The sequence below is a fragment of the Rhynchophorus ferrugineus genome, unplaced genomic scaffold (genome assembly GCF_030347505.1).
Source record: "Rhynchophorus ferrugineus isolate W39M unplaced genomic scaffold, kcgeb_rfMv2 rfM575, whole genome shotgun sequence".
Classification (NCBI taxonomy): Eukaryota; Metazoa; Arthropoda; class Insecta; order Coleoptera; family Curculionidae; genus Rhynchophorus; species Rhynchophorus ferrugineus.
The window spans coordinates 34,009-49,532 of record NW_027473152.1 but is presented as its reverse complement, the minus strand read 5'-3'; the positions used below and the strand labels follow the sequence as shown (position 1 = coordinate 49,532).

The following is a 15,524-nucleotide window of genomic DNA, read 5'->3' as shown; positions in this document are numbered from 1 at the left end:
GGTCCTGAAAGTACCCAAAGCTATAGCGTCGCCGATCGGTCTAGGTCTGTTCGAGAACCTCGTCGCCAACAGTCATCAGAGGTCGGAAACGGCACCGGGTCCGATTACCGACGTGCATCTGACGCGCTTGCGACGAGCCGAACGCTAACGAGTAGCGGCCTTAAACCATTCGGTATACCGTCGAGCGAGTCGACCGCGAACACGAGGGTCCGTAAACGAAAACGGCGCGAACCGCAGTCTACGGTCTCCACCTCGAGCCTTAAGCCGACGCCCAACGGATCGCGACGTCCTACAAGGAGAAAAGTGCACGCGTTCGTCGCCGGATCGACGTACGAAAGGCGCGCGCAACGCCGAAACGTCACGTGTCACGCGATCGCACGCCGCCTACTACGAGCCGCGAATGAATTTCTCCCTTCGACCTTTCGGGTTTCTCAGGTTTACCCCTAAACGGTTTCACGTACTCTTGAACTCTCTCTTCAAAGTGCTTTTCAACTTTCCCTCACGGTACTTGTTCGCTATCGGTCTCGTGGTTATATTTAGCCTTAGATGGAGTTTACCACCCGCTTAGGGCTGCACTCTCAAGCAACCCGACTCTAAGGAGAGATCCTCTCGCCGTCAGTCACGGTCGCTACGGGCCTGGCACCCTCTATGGGCTGTTGCCCCGTTCAAGATGGACTTGGACGCGCGACGTAACGTCGAGATAATGGACCCTCCCGAACACCACATTTCCCGGCGCCCGATGTCGGTCGCGGGATTCGGTGCTGGGCTAATCCCTGTTCGCTCGCAGCTACTAAGGGAATCCTAGTTAGTTTCTTTTCCTCCGCTTAGTAATATGCTTAAATTCAGCGGGTAGTCTCACCTGCTCTGAGGTCGCTAGTTTAATATGCGTGGCGCTCGTAATCATCATAATAATGAAGATTAGGAGCCAATACGAAATATAAAAGTTTAGAATGGAAAAGACGCGCCGTCGAAAAACGGTGTTTTCTCCCTCGTATTCGAGAGACAACGCACCTACGATCCGACGTCGATTAAAAACTAATTTTATCGGATACGACGATCGTATTAATGGTGCGCGCTACGTTTATCACAAAAACGTGCGAACGACCGTTTTAAACACGTCTCATCCCTTTCATATTCGTACGACCCGTACGAGAGAGTTAGGTCACACGTACGGGTCCGCTGTCACGTTTTAGAACGTCGCGATCGAATCGCGCTTATACGCTCAGCACGCTCAGACATTTCTCGTCGATCGCGAAGATCAAAGAAAATCCGAGCAGTCTTGAAATGAGATACGACCCTCAGCCAGGAGTGGTCCCGGGTATGAGATCCCAGGACCGCCAATGTGCGTTCGAAATGTCGATGTTCATGTGTCCTGCAGTTCACAAGTTGACGCGCAATTAGCTGCGTTCTTCATCGACCCACGAGCCAAGTGATCCACCGTTTAGGGTAATCTTTTTTTAAGTTAGGTTTTAAACGCATATCGAAACGTTTCTATTATAAGACGACGACGACGACGACGACGCGCGCTCACGTCATAGACAGCGCTTGCGCCCCTTTCGCAGCCGCCGTCGACTTTAAAACGCTCTTACGGTTTATTTTCGTCTTCTCCACTACACACAACGAGAGGAGCGGAGACAGACTACTCGAAATGGTGACGTTCGTTGTAAATTTTCGTCGTCTCACCTCCGTACGACAACAAAAGAGCATACGCTGATCATAGTTTGGCAATATTTTCGTAAACTAAATCTCACCCTTTTGGAATGAAACAAACGAAGGGTGATAAGATTTTCGTAAACTAATCACATTACCGATCATCGTATATGTTCGTCGATATGAGGATCGAAACGTCGATTAGAAATATAATTGGCAAAATCGTTTTATTTTGCGCTCGATTTGTCCATTTATAACGAAATCCGTCGTAGGCCGACGATTATTACTCGTCGTCCTATATAACAACATCTTCATCGTATATATCTCCGCTTTCGGGCGTACATCTTTTAAAACCATATATTATAGGTACCCGAAAACAGCTACGTTGACGACGTCGAAATTCGATCGGAACTTCGAACTTCGTAGATGGCTCTTTAACGTTCGACAATGATTTTTACAGACTTGTACGTTTACCTATTATATATATATAGGCATAACAACACACTGTAATGATCCTTCCGCAGGTTCACCTACGGAAACCTTGTTACGACTTTTACTTCCTCTAAATGATCAAGTTTGGTCATCTTTTCCTACACATCGACGACGCCGAAACGCCATCGCGTGTCGATCCGAAGACCTCACTAAATCATTCAATCGGTAGTAGCGACGGGCGGTGTGTACAAAGGGCAGGGACGTAATCAACGCGAGCTTATGACTCGCGCTTACTGGGAATTCCTCGTTCATGGGGAACAATTGCAAGCCCCAATCCCTAGCACGAAGGAGGTTCAGCGGGTTACCCGGGCCGCTCGGCCAGGGAAGACACGCTGATTCCTTCAGTGTAGCGCGCGTGCGGCCCAGAACATCTAAGGGCATCACAGACCTGTTATTGCTCAATCTCGTGCGGCTAGAAGCCGCCTGTCCCTCTAAGAAGAATAGTTTGTACGCCGACAGTAAAAACCGCGCACGAACCGCGAAACCCGAAAGCAACGCGGCCGGCGGGCCTTTAGGATGTCAAAAAGCGCCTAGTTAGCAGGCTAGAGTCTCGTTCGTTATCGGAATTAACCAGACAAATCGCTCCACCAACTAAGAACGGCCATGCACCACCACCCACCGAATCAAGAAAGAGCTCTCAATCTGTCAATCCTTCCGGTGTCCGGGCCTGGTGAGGTTTCCCGTGTTGAGTCAAATTAAGCCGCAGGCTCCACTCCTGGTGGTGCCCTTCCGTCAATTCCTTTAAGTTTCAGCTTTGCAACCATACTTCCCCCGGAACCCAAAAGCTTTGGTTTCCCGGAAGCTGCCCGTCGAGTCATATTAGGGAACGTCGACGGATCGCTAGCTGGCATCGTTTAAGGTTAGAACTAGGGCGGTATCTGATCGCCTTCGAACCTCTAACTTTCGTTCTTGATCAATGAAAGCGTTTTTGGCAAATGCTTTCGCTTCTGTTCGTCTTGCGACGATCCAAGAATTTCACCTCTAACGTCGCAATACGAATGCCCCATCCGTTCCTATTAATCATTACCTCGGGGTTCCGAAAACCAACAAAATAGAACCGAGGTCCTATTCCATTATTCCATGCATACAGTATTCAGGCGAAATTTTAGCCTGCTTTGAGCACTCTAATTTGTTCAAAGTAAACGTGCCGGCCCACCTCGACACTCAGTAAAGAGCACCGCGGCAGGATTGAGTTGGGCCGTCGTAACCACGACGCGCACAACACGCACGCCGAAACGCACGCGCGACGGCGACGCGACACGACTAAGCCCACCGGCAGGACGTCTCGCGAAAAACACGCCAGTTAACACCGCGAACGATGAACCGGCGGCGCGAGACACAAATTCGACTACGAGCTTTTTAACCGCAACAACTTTAATATACGCTATTGGAGCTGGAATTACCGCGGCTGCTGGCACCAGACTGGCCCTCCAATTGATCCTCGTTAAAGGGTTTAGAGTGTACTCATTCCGATTACGGGGCCTCGGATGAGTCCCGTATCGTTATTTTTCGTCACTACCTCCCCGTGCCGGGAGTGGGTAATTTGCGCGCCTGCTGCCTTCCTTGGATGTGGTAGCCGTTTCTCAGGCTCCCTCTCCGGAATCGAACCCTGATTCCCCGTTACCCGTTACGACCATGGTAGGCGCAGAACCTACCATCGACAGTTGATAAGGCAGACATTTGAAAGATGTGTCGCCGGTGCGAGACCGTGCGATCAGCTTAAAGTTATTCAGAGTCACCAAGTTGTACGATGACGAGCGCGAACCCGAAACCGATTGGTTTTGATCTAATAAAAGCACTCCTTCCATCTCTGGTCGGAGCTCTGTTTGCATGTATTAGCTCTAGAATTACCACAGTTATCCAAGTAATTGTGGGTACGATCTAAGGAACCATAACTGATTTAATGAGCCTTTCGCGGTTTCACCTTAATTCGGTATGTACTGAGACATGCATGGCTTAATCTTTGAGACAAGCATATGACTACTGGCAGGATCAACCAGGGAACTGTTCTTATTATTTTATCGACACGAAGCAGATAAAACAAATACAGACACAGTTTATTTTATAAGTTTGACTTATAAAGAAACGTGTGCGTAAGACGACGATATATAATATATATCGACGACTAATAAAAAGGAGGTGCATGATAGCGCGCCTAGACGACGGAAAAACCGGTCCGAGGCGCCACGCTCTTACATTTTAATATTAGTTGTCTAATAAAACAAAACGATATCATCATCTTAGACACATCTTTTGTTTTTTTTATACACAACCGATCGACTAGGCACCCAATTATCTCGATTATCGACGACGATCGTCGACTACGTCGAAAATTGGATGCCGCAAAATATCGTTCGGCGTTTATAAGACCTCGAAAAACATTCTCTCCGAACCCTTCGCTAGATAGAAATATATAAAGCGACAAGGAAACCTCGTACGAGAAACGTTTCGTGATTTTTTATTTTATTCTCGCTCGGAGAGCAGAGAGCTATCGCAAAATGTGTTGCTGTTTTATGAACGTTCCGATGAAAAACCGATACGTCCATAAAAATAATAATTCCAATCGCATATGAATCGTGGATCATCTTCTTCTAACGAAGCCGAATGTTCCCGCCGAATTCGCGATCTCGCAGTGATACCGTCGTCGTCGTCGTACGCTTCCCGATATATCGAAAAAAACCGACCAGGAAGAACAACGAAACGACGATACAAAATCGCGAGAGCGTTACGAATATATAATAACACGACGAAATACGCTTTTTATTTAGATAAATAAAAAAATACGGTTCGGATCTTATATATTAACATATAATATGTAATACCACCTTCGCTGATCAAAAGCCACTCGGTAAAAGTGTCACAGCGCCGGTCGACCCGACCCGTCGTATCCGTCTCTCGTATCGCCCCACGTAGAAGCGCACACGATTTAAGCGCGGGTCTCTCGCCAGCTATCGGAAATGTATGGGTGTTTTAGAACAGATCGTTTATACGGACGTTGCGCAAATTTTTCGTTTTTACGTCTGCCCGTTCTCGTTATTATCGGAATGTTCCGATGAATAAACTTTAGCTTTAGACAACGTGAACTTCTAAAGCAATAATTTTAACCTCTCGTGTTAATACGTCCTCAGGCCGTTTCTAGACTGCCGATCACGTTCTTTAAAAGTCGGAAAATTCCGATCCATAAAATTATGCTAGTAGAATGTAAAGATCCTTCATAGGATGGATACTGTCACATATCGATACGGCGATCGGAGTAAAACTGTTCTCACGTATTTCAGGACATTTTAGGTTGTTACGTCGGCCCGTTCGTTATTATCGGTATATACCTATGAATAAATGTTTTGCTTGTAGAACGTAAGATTCCAAAAGAATGATTCGCCGAAACGATGGTGCACCCTTACGATCGGATATTTGCCGCTTATTGGCCATTTTCTATAATTCATCCGTTAGATATCGTTTATCGACTACGGATAAGGTTTTCCGATATCAGAATGTTCCTAAGGATGATTCGAAAGTGATTTGAACGAAGAATTTGATAGAATGAATCCTTTATTTATCCATTGAGTACAGGGTACGGAGTGTCTGCGGGGTCAGCTAATATATTATATTTCTCTCTCGACGTAATGGTAACTCGAAGTCCGAACCGCGCTCATGAAGCTCGGTTTCAATCCAATCCATGTTGGTCGGTTCCTCGAGAGGAACGCCGTATCTTCGCGGTCGACCGCCTAATGAATCAGGTGGTAAAAGTCCAAGCCCAGCGCGGCAACGGCAGGCGCGTTCAACGTTTTAACTGCCAATTCTACGGTCATTCATCGGCCAACTGTAAAGCCACTCCGGCCTACGTCAAGTCCCAAAGACAGAAATTCCCCGCCGAAATGCACCAACTGTTGAGAACCATACACCGCAAATTACTCGGGATGCAAGTGCCGACCTACTCCAAAAACAACCAAACCCAAAAGACCAATTCCTCCCCCCACTCATGTACGGGGAACTCAAGATAACAGTCGTCTGGCTGGTCTGGATTCCACTAGAACACGAACCCGATCTCCATTGGCGAAATACTCTTCGGAACATATTCAGATGACCAAGGAGATTTTCAGGCCATTTTCAACGCCATCAACCACACAGCTATTGGAAGAATTACTATCGGCCGGGATAATAGATGAGTTGGAACTTGGGCTTATTGCTCCAAGCGAACCAACTCACTACTCCTCCAATCGACCGACAATAATTGACTTTTTTATCTATCAAAATTCGAATCAAGCCTCTGACCTGCAAGTACTCCAAGATATCGATTCTGACCACAGGCCTATCCTCCTCACCCACCATCAGCGATTTTCCACTGAGTTCCACTGTCCCCAAGCAAGGTCAACCTAGTAAACGAAAAAAAAAGTATCTTCTCTTTGACGATCCTCATTATATTAGGACGATAGTTCCATTCTAAATTCTTGATTAATTACAGTTCCTATTTGTTCATTTCGAGACGTTCCCGTGATTAATACTTATCGTGTAGAAATTAGCCACAATCCACAATTAGCCACAGTTAGGAAAAATAAATTAATTATCATATAGTCATAAACGTAATAAAAATGAATACACATATTTTCGAAGTCACTCCAGAAATACTTTACCTTATTTTTAAATAACAATCTCGGGCCGTACCATTTTTACAAAACTTATTCTATATACTTACTATATAACAGATTATAATGATATAATATAATTCAATACAATAACTACAATATATATATATATATCTGAAAATTCTGTTTTTATAAAATGTCAGCTACTGTTTAACATTTCATTTTTTAAAATGTATATCCAATTGTGGTTCTGAAAAGAACCGATTTTGCAGGTAAGTAGTATATTGAAACACACATAGGTATGTGAATTAATTTACTTAGAACTGGTATATTTGGTGACTGCTTTGGTACCTTCGCTAACGGCGTGCTTAGCCAACTCACCGGGTAACAATAACCTAACGGCGGTTTGGATTTCTCTGCTCGTGATCGTTGATCTCTTATTGTAATGGGCGAGACGCGACGCTTCGGCGGCTATCCTTTCGAATATATCGTTCACGAAAGAATTCATGATCGACATGGCCTTGCTGGAGATACCCGTATCGGGATGAACCTGCTTTAAAACTTTGTATATGTAAATCGCATAGCTTTCCTTCCTCCTGCGCTTCTTTTTCTTGTCGCTCTTAGAGATATTTTTCTGGGCTTTTCCGGCTTTCTTGGCCGCCTTACCGCTTGTCTTCGGTGGCATTTCGAAATAAAAATCCCGACGTCTCACGTACCTCAAAGAGTACTTAACTAAAAAAATGCCTTTAATTCTAGAACTTATAACATTCGAAGGAACACTTCTAAGCCCCGCCCATAGCCCGAGTTAGAGTCTGATTGGTCGCGTATGATATAACGAGTTTGGCTCGCGGACAAAATTCCAGGCCGATCTGTAAGAAATTTCCAGTACCGTTTTTGATTTAAAGGTGAGCAGTATCTAACAACGATCGAGATTAACATGTCCGGACGTGGTAAAGGCGGAAAAGTGAAGGGAAAGGCGAAGTCTCGTTCCAATCGTGCGGGATTACAATTTCCTGTCGGTCGTATTCACCGACTTCTAAGGAAAGGAAATTATGCCGAACGCGTAGGGGCCGGTGCTCCCGTTTACTTAGCTGCCGTAATGGAATATCTGGCGGCCGAAGTTCTCGAGTTGGCGGGTAACGCCGCTAGAGACAACAAGAAAACAAGGATTATCCCTAGGCATTTACAATTGGCCATCAGAAACGACGAGGAATTGAATAAACTGTTATCTGGCGTTACTATTGCCCAGGGCGGCGTCTTGCCTAACATTCAAGCAGTATTATTGCCTAAAAAGACAGACAGCAAAACCAAATAGATAACGCAAACCGTTTAAAGTTTTGCATACGCCCTTTAATATCGGTCCTTTTCAGGGCCAACAAAATCGTATAAAAAAGAAGTTAGAATACGCGTTCTTATTAAAGAATAAATATTAACTAGAAAATTTATAAATAATCTGATCTGTACTGAATATTCCTTTATTACTGTTTTAGAGTATCGATCGATCGGTTCCCTAATTAGTTACGGCTCTATCTAGAAAATAATCATTTAAGTAATAATAAGATAATAAATAAATTATATAAATATTCTTTCTTTTATAAAGTTATATTGTGGTTCTGAAAAGAACCGTTTTTTTTCTATTAAAAAAATACGGTCTTGGACGAACGTATTTTTTAGGGAAGTCGTAGCACGTCCAGGAGTGTCGGGATATTTGTAATTTTCAACTCCGTGTCTTCTTGATCTGACGATGAAATGTGTCGCCTGTTTAATATATCGTCATACGTAGTAGAAATAGTTTTATTTCTTTTTCTTTGGTGATACTGGTTTTTTAGTTTTCGCACCTTCACCAGCGGCAACACGAACAGTTGAGGTCGTCGTCTTAGCACTTTTCGGTTTAGGCGCCTTGGGCTTTTTCGTAGGTCCGGCTTTATTAGATTTTTTCGCTTTGGAAGGCGATTTCGGGGATCTTGCGGCCGTGTTGCTTTTTGCTGCTTTCGAAGATGAACTATTAGCGGCGGCATTGGAAGCGGACGTAGTCGTGGCGGCGGTAGATTTCTTTCCTGTTTTCTTTTCGACGGCTTTTTTGGCAGAAGCTTTTTTCTCGGCCAAAGTTGCAGATTCACCTTTCTTACTTTTAGCTGTGGTTTTCTTAGTTGAGGCGGAGGCGGCGGTCGTCTTTTTTTCCGTTTTCTCTGAGGTTTTTTTGGCAGACGCTTTTTTACCACCGGCTGTCGTAGCTGTCGCGGCACCTCCTACTGGTTTTCGTTTATTTTTCTGTCCGGTTTTGGCAGTGGCCGTTTTTCTTTTCTTCGTACCTGCGGCTGTCGTACCTCCTGCTTTACGTGCCGAAGCCGCTAATTTAAATGATCCGGAAGCTCCTTTGCCCTTCGTTTGTACCAAAACACCCGAAGCGATCCACGTCTTTATATATTTCTTTATAAAGGGCGATAATTTGTCAGCATCCACTTTGTAATTGGCCGCTATGTATTTTTTAATAGCTCTGAAGGAAGTTCCGCCTTTCTCTTTCAATCCTTTAATTGCACTCGTTACCATATCAGCGATCGGAGGATGACTAACTTTCGATTTAGAACTCTTCGCCTTGCTCGAAGTGGATTTTTCTTTCTTCCCTCCTGCAGACGAACCTGCGCTACCGGCTGTAGCTGATGCGGCTCCCGTAGCCGACACCGAAGATGAATTCGACCCGGCCGGTGTGCCTGTTGACGATGCGTTAACAACGGCGGCGGAATTTCCTCCACTCCCTTGATTCGACGAAGGAGAAACCGCTTGTCCGCTAATATCGACGTCCGACATTCTGATATAATTTCTTAATTTTCTTATAAGAACGTTCTAATCACGATTCGTTTGACAAAGTTACGTACGTGCGTATGCTTCTCGTTCGCGTATTTTAACTGTCTGGCGGTCGCTCTCATTTAATGCGTACCCTATATGATATGAGCCGAACGGAGGACTGAACGGTCGAGCGCGAACGACGTTCCATATTCCGGCTTCGTCGAAACGTTCATCGAGCTTGGAACCGTTTACTTATTTCTCATATTAAATACATAAATCCTTTAGAATATCATACGATTTATGTTCGAGGCGTTAAAAGATAAAACGTAGTAGAAGTAGCAAACTTTACCAATAAATTTTACGTTGACTATCGTCTTAGAAGGAAGCACAAAATCAAGCGTTGCTCTCGATTCCGTCGAAACTACCAATTTACATTCGAGTTATAGACTTTCGGTTATAACTATGAAAATATATCTTTTCAAATCTACGTCCCCCGATATATCGTCTTTTGATATAAATGCAATTCCGTACAGATCTAATGCTATTATTGGAGAAACGAGACATATTATTCCTAATTGATGCGGTACAGATTGTTCGTTGTCCAAAACGAATCTATATCGAAACGTACCGTTGTCGAATTAACTGTAAGAAAACAATGACATGAAAATTAACCGATCCTATACTAATATACTTCTTATTTAACGGTTTCTTAACACCATCCGAACTCTGGGTTACAATCGAACGTATCGGGTGAGCAACGATATCGAGACGTCTATAAGAATATCGTGTCAAACCCTTCTGTATCGATACAATGCTCATATATATTATAGTATATTTTGCTTCTTTAGTTGAAATCTGTTTTCATAAATAGTTATCTAAAGTCAATAAATACATGGAACGCGATCTCCATACATACGTGCGTAGAACTACCGTACCTTCTTTGAAATCTTAAGGATTCTCCAAGCTCATCGACGCGAAGTTTATCTCGGAGTATTTTCTCTCTAAAGGAAAACTATATTAAAGCTTCAACGAAGATTCGGTATTCGATTGTTCACCATCATTTACATTCTTGTCATTAACCTAACATTTATTATGAAATCTTATTTTAAACTTTATCTATCTTTTTATATTACGATCGTCTATTATAATGCAGTATATTTGTTACTTTACAAGTAAATCTTAGATGAAAGGAGCAGATATTTAATAAAATTTAACGTCATCTTAGTCCATTTTCGAATAATAAATTTCTTTTTTTATGCTAGTAAATTTGTGGCTCTGAAAAGAACCGTTGTTTTCTTTAGTTGAATAGATACGTTGTTCTGTTTTAATTGGTCAGCATATATAATACTTTATTTAACCGCCAAATCCGTATAGGGTTCGTCCTTGGCGTTTGAGGGCGTATACTACATCCATGGCAGTAACGGTTTTCCTTTTGGCGTGTTCGGTATAAGTGACGGCGTCTCTGATAACGTTTTCCAAAAATACTTTTAATACACCTCTGGTTTCTTCATAAATTAGACCGGATATACGTTTAACTCCACCCCGCCTAGCCAATCTTCTGATGGCGGGTTTCGTAATACCTTGGATATTATCACGAAGCACTTTACGATGCCGCTTAGCGCCTCCTTTTCCCAAACCTTTACCACCTTTACCTCTGCCCGTCATGATTTATTCAATTTAGTATTAAAAGAAAGCAAATTTATAATCGAATTGTGCAGCGTACACCTCGAATACTACGGGTAACTATTTCAATTTCAAATCCTACCATGGGTTTTGTTGAGTTCGAATCGGGTCCCGCCCACAGATGCTAGCCGGACCAATCAGAATATCTTCACACATTATTAAAAAGGGAGATTTCTTTGACACCTTCGATCAGTTTCCAAAAGTTCGTTGGTGCTTGCGCTTGTAATTCTTCCTACACGTTTGAAGTCAGACCCGTTTAGACGATGGCTCGTACCAAGCAAACTGCTCGAAAATCAACCGGAGGTAAGGCTCCCAGAAAACAATTGGCTACTAAAGCAGCCAGGAAAAGCGCTCCCGCTACCGGTGGTGTTAAAAAACCGCATCGTTACAGACCCGGTACGGTCGCTCTAAGAGAAATCCGACGCTATCAGAAGAGTACCGAATTATTGATTAGGAAATTGCCTTTCCAACGATTGGTTCGCGAAATCGCTCAGGATTTCAAGACCGATTTACGTTTCCAAAGTTCGGCAGTGATGGCTTTGCAAGAAGCTAGCGAGGCCTATTTGGTTGGTCTCTTTGAAGACACCAATTTGTGTGCGATCCATGCTAAACGAGTAACTATCATGCCTAAGGACATTCAATTAGCCAGACGCATTAGAGGCGAACGTGCATAAATGCTACGGCTGTCCTATATTAAGGTCGTTTTTTGTATTTATATGAAAAAAAAAGGTTCTTCTCAGAACCACCAACTTCTATTAGAAAAAAGAGACATTGATATTTTTTCCGTTTATATGACGCTTTAGTTATAATATTTGTGAATTGAATTTAGAATATTATGCTCACAAATATATTGTGAATATTGAGGAATCCTTAGTAATAAGGTGTGAACACCTGCTGGATTGACTTGAAGTTTATATCACGATAAGAAAGGGGTATCACATATACTGTTATTATGTTACCGTAAAGGAATGAATATATAAAATAAAATATTTTTTTCTGGATATTTTAACATTTTTATGAACGATTACTATATTTTAATTTATTTGACTTCGTATATATCCTATCTTCTTAACAATAGTTTATTTCTTTTTTTCTTCTTTAAACATTTTGGGGCTCTGAAAAGAGCCGTTTTCCACCCTTCATATTATTATGATCACCTTCAAAATAATATATTTCGTTTACTTAGAACTGGTATATTTAGTGACAGCTTTGGTACCTTCGCTAACGGCATGCTTAGCCAATTCACCGGGTAACAATAACCTAACGGCGGTTTGGATTTCTCTGCTCGTGATGGTCGATCTTTTATTGTAATGGGCGAGGCGCGACGCTTCGGCGGCTATCCTTTCGAATATATCGTTCACGAAAGAATTCATAATCGACATGGCCTTGCTGGAAATACCCGTATCGGGATGAACCTGCTTTAAAACTTTGTATATGTAAATCGCGTAGCTTTCCTTCCTCCTACGCTTCTTTTTCTTATCGCTCTTAGAAATGTTTTTCTGGGCTTTTCCAGCCTTTTTTGCCGCTTTACCGCTTGTCTTCGGTGGCATTTTAAACGAATGAGATTCGCGACCTACCCATACAGCAAAAGATAAAAGACTAAACCGAAATATACCTATAGTCGTTTAATTATTTGATAAATGACGCTACACTTCTAAGCTCCGCCCATTCTTGGCGTTATGTCGTAGAAAGCTCTGATTGGTCGAGTAGGAAACGTACTAGTGTTTTGAGAAGTTGCCGAATAAAAGCTATTCGCTGGACAGTTCACTGCCAGTTGTTCATTCGTTGTCGAAAGGACGTGAGCGTTGTCGCCATTAGTTTTTCGGTTATTTTTAGTTTAAAAAAGTTAGCAATACAATGTCTGGACGTGGTAAGGGTGGAAAAGTGAAGGGAAAGGCGAAATCTCGTTCCAACCGAGCGGGATTACAATTTCCTGTTGGCCGTATTCACCGGCTTTTAAGGAAAGGAAATTATGCCGAACGCGTAGGGGCCGGTGCTCCCGTCTACTTAGCTGCCGTAATGGAATATTTGGCGGCCGAAGTTCTCGAGTTGGCAGGTAACGCCGCTAGAGACAACAAGAAAACAAGGATTATCCCTAGGCATTTACAATTGGCCATCAGAAATGACGAAGAACTGAACAAACTCCTCTCCGGTGTTACTATAGCCCAGGGCGGCGTTCTACCAAACATCCAGGCCGTATTGTTACCGAAAAAAACAGATAGTAAAACCAAATAAGTTACATGAGCCTTAGGGTTTTTGTGTCGTACAAAAACCTTTTAACTATCGGTCCTTTTCAGGACCACCAAAATAATAAAACAAAAAAAGAACTTAAAATTAAAACTCATATTATGACTTGCACTTACTAATTATTTAAAATATTCTAATAAACAGTTTAAGTACTTTAAAGATTGTTTTTTGGGTGTGTAAGATAAATTAAGAGACATTCCAATACCAATAATTATCGTTTTATTAAACAACAATTAAGTCGAAATAATATGAAGGATTTATTTCTAGCGGTTCTCCTTTAGTAAAATCGAACCGTATTATAACATCGCGCCTTGTATATAATCTATGTAATTAACGATGAATTTAAGGGGCGGTCTATTTATTAAGTATAGAGTTTTGGAATCCAAACCCTCAAATAATTAGGGCCAGTTATACTTAAATTATTATTTTAAATAAAATTATGATGATTGTAATGATTGAAAGATTATCCTTAAATCCTAATAGAGCTTCCGTTTTTTAAATATCGATAAATTTGTGGTTCTGAAAAGAACCGTTGTTTAATTTTTCTAAAATTAATTTTGAGGGTCACATTTCACGTTAGTTCGCGAATAAAATGTGACTTAACCTCCAAACCCGTATAATGTACGTCCTTGACGTTTCAAGGCGTATACTACATCCATTGCGGTAACGGTTTTTCTTTTGGCGTGTTCGGTATATGTAACGGCATCTCTGATGACGTTTTCCAAAAACACTTTTAAAACACCTCTGGTCTCTTCGTAAATCAGACCAGATATACGTTTTACGCCGCCTCGTCTAGCCAATCTTCTAATGGCGGGCTTCGTAATACCTTGGATATTATCACGAAGCACTTTACGATGCCGCTTGGCTCCTCCTTTTCCCAAACCTTTACCACCTTTACCTCTGCCGGTCATCTTTTATCGAACCTAATACAAAAAAAATAAATGATCTCGAATAAGTAGCGCGCTCACAACACGAGTGCTACGGACAACTGTTGTCGATTACATTCAATCAGCCCGGTTTTGTAGACTTAGGATTGAGTTCCGCCCACTGGCACAAAACGGACCAATCAGATTAGATAACATGTTATAAAAAGGACTCTCTGATTTTATGACCGAATCAGTCCGAAAGGGGTCGCCGTCGTTTGCGTTTGTTAATTTTTCTCATTACCTCTATTTTAAAAATATGGCTCGTACCAAGCAAACTGCGCGAAAATCAACAGGAGGTAAAGCTCCTAGGAAACAATTGGCTACCAAAGCGGCCAGGAAAAGCGCTCCAGCTACCGGTGGCGTTAAGAAACCACATCGCTACCGACCTGGGACGGTCGCTTTGCGGGAGATTCGTCGTTATCAAAAGAGCACCGAATTATTGATTAGGAAATTACCTTTTCAACGATTGGTTCGCGAAATCGCTCAAGATTTCAAGACCGATTTACGTTTTCAAAGTTCGGCGGTAATGGCTTTACAAGAGGCCAGCGAAGCTTATTTAGTTGGCCTTTTTGAGGATACTAATTTATGTGCGATACATGCAAAGCGAGTAACCATCATGCCCAAGGATATTCAGCTAGCCAGACGTATCAGAGGCGAACGTGCCTAAACTTTATTTTCTATCATTTATAATACTCTACTTATATTCGTATTTTGCAACAAAAAAAAAACGGTTCTTTTCAGAACCACCTAAATTTAATCAAAGAAAAAGAAGATAATTCAATTAATATTCTTTTATCGATATTTATATAAACCACTAAAAGAGTTATGGATTTTTATCTCAGAGTTATATTCGACTACATGTTAGTAATTAATAACAGTCGGTGTACTTATACGCATTGTTTTTAAAAACTAAAGAAAAAATAATGTAATCACTAATAACCAAAGAATAATAATATACTGTTGATAACAAAATTTGTATTTCAATATTGGATACTACAGCTGTATAATATATAAAATTAATTTTTTTAAGATTATTTCTTTTTTTATTTATCTAAATTGTGGCTCTGAAAAGAACCGTTTTCTCCTTTATGATATTCAAGGCTTATGGTTTACTTAGAACTGGTATATTTAGTGACGGCTTTGGTACCTTCACTAA

General features: G+C 42.0%; 2 non-coding genes across 2 annotated transcripts; both read right to left on the bottom strand.

The window, feature by feature from the left end:
- Nucleotides 1-1,292: 1,292 nt before the first annotated feature.
- On the bottom strand, nt 1,293-1,449 carry LOC143206182 (5.8S ribosomal RNA). The gene has a single exon (XR_013008179.1). It is a non-coding gene; the product is annotated as a 5.8S ribosomal RNA (ribosomal RNA).
- A 708-nt stretch (nt 1,450-2,157) lies between these two features.
- Nucleotides 2,158-4,145, bottom strand: LOC143206184 (small subunit ribosomal RNA). Its single transcript, XR_013008181.1, has one exon. It is a non-coding gene; the product is annotated as a small subunit ribosomal RNA (ribosomal RNA).
- Between the last annotated feature and the right edge of the window lie 11,379 nt (nt 4,146-15,524).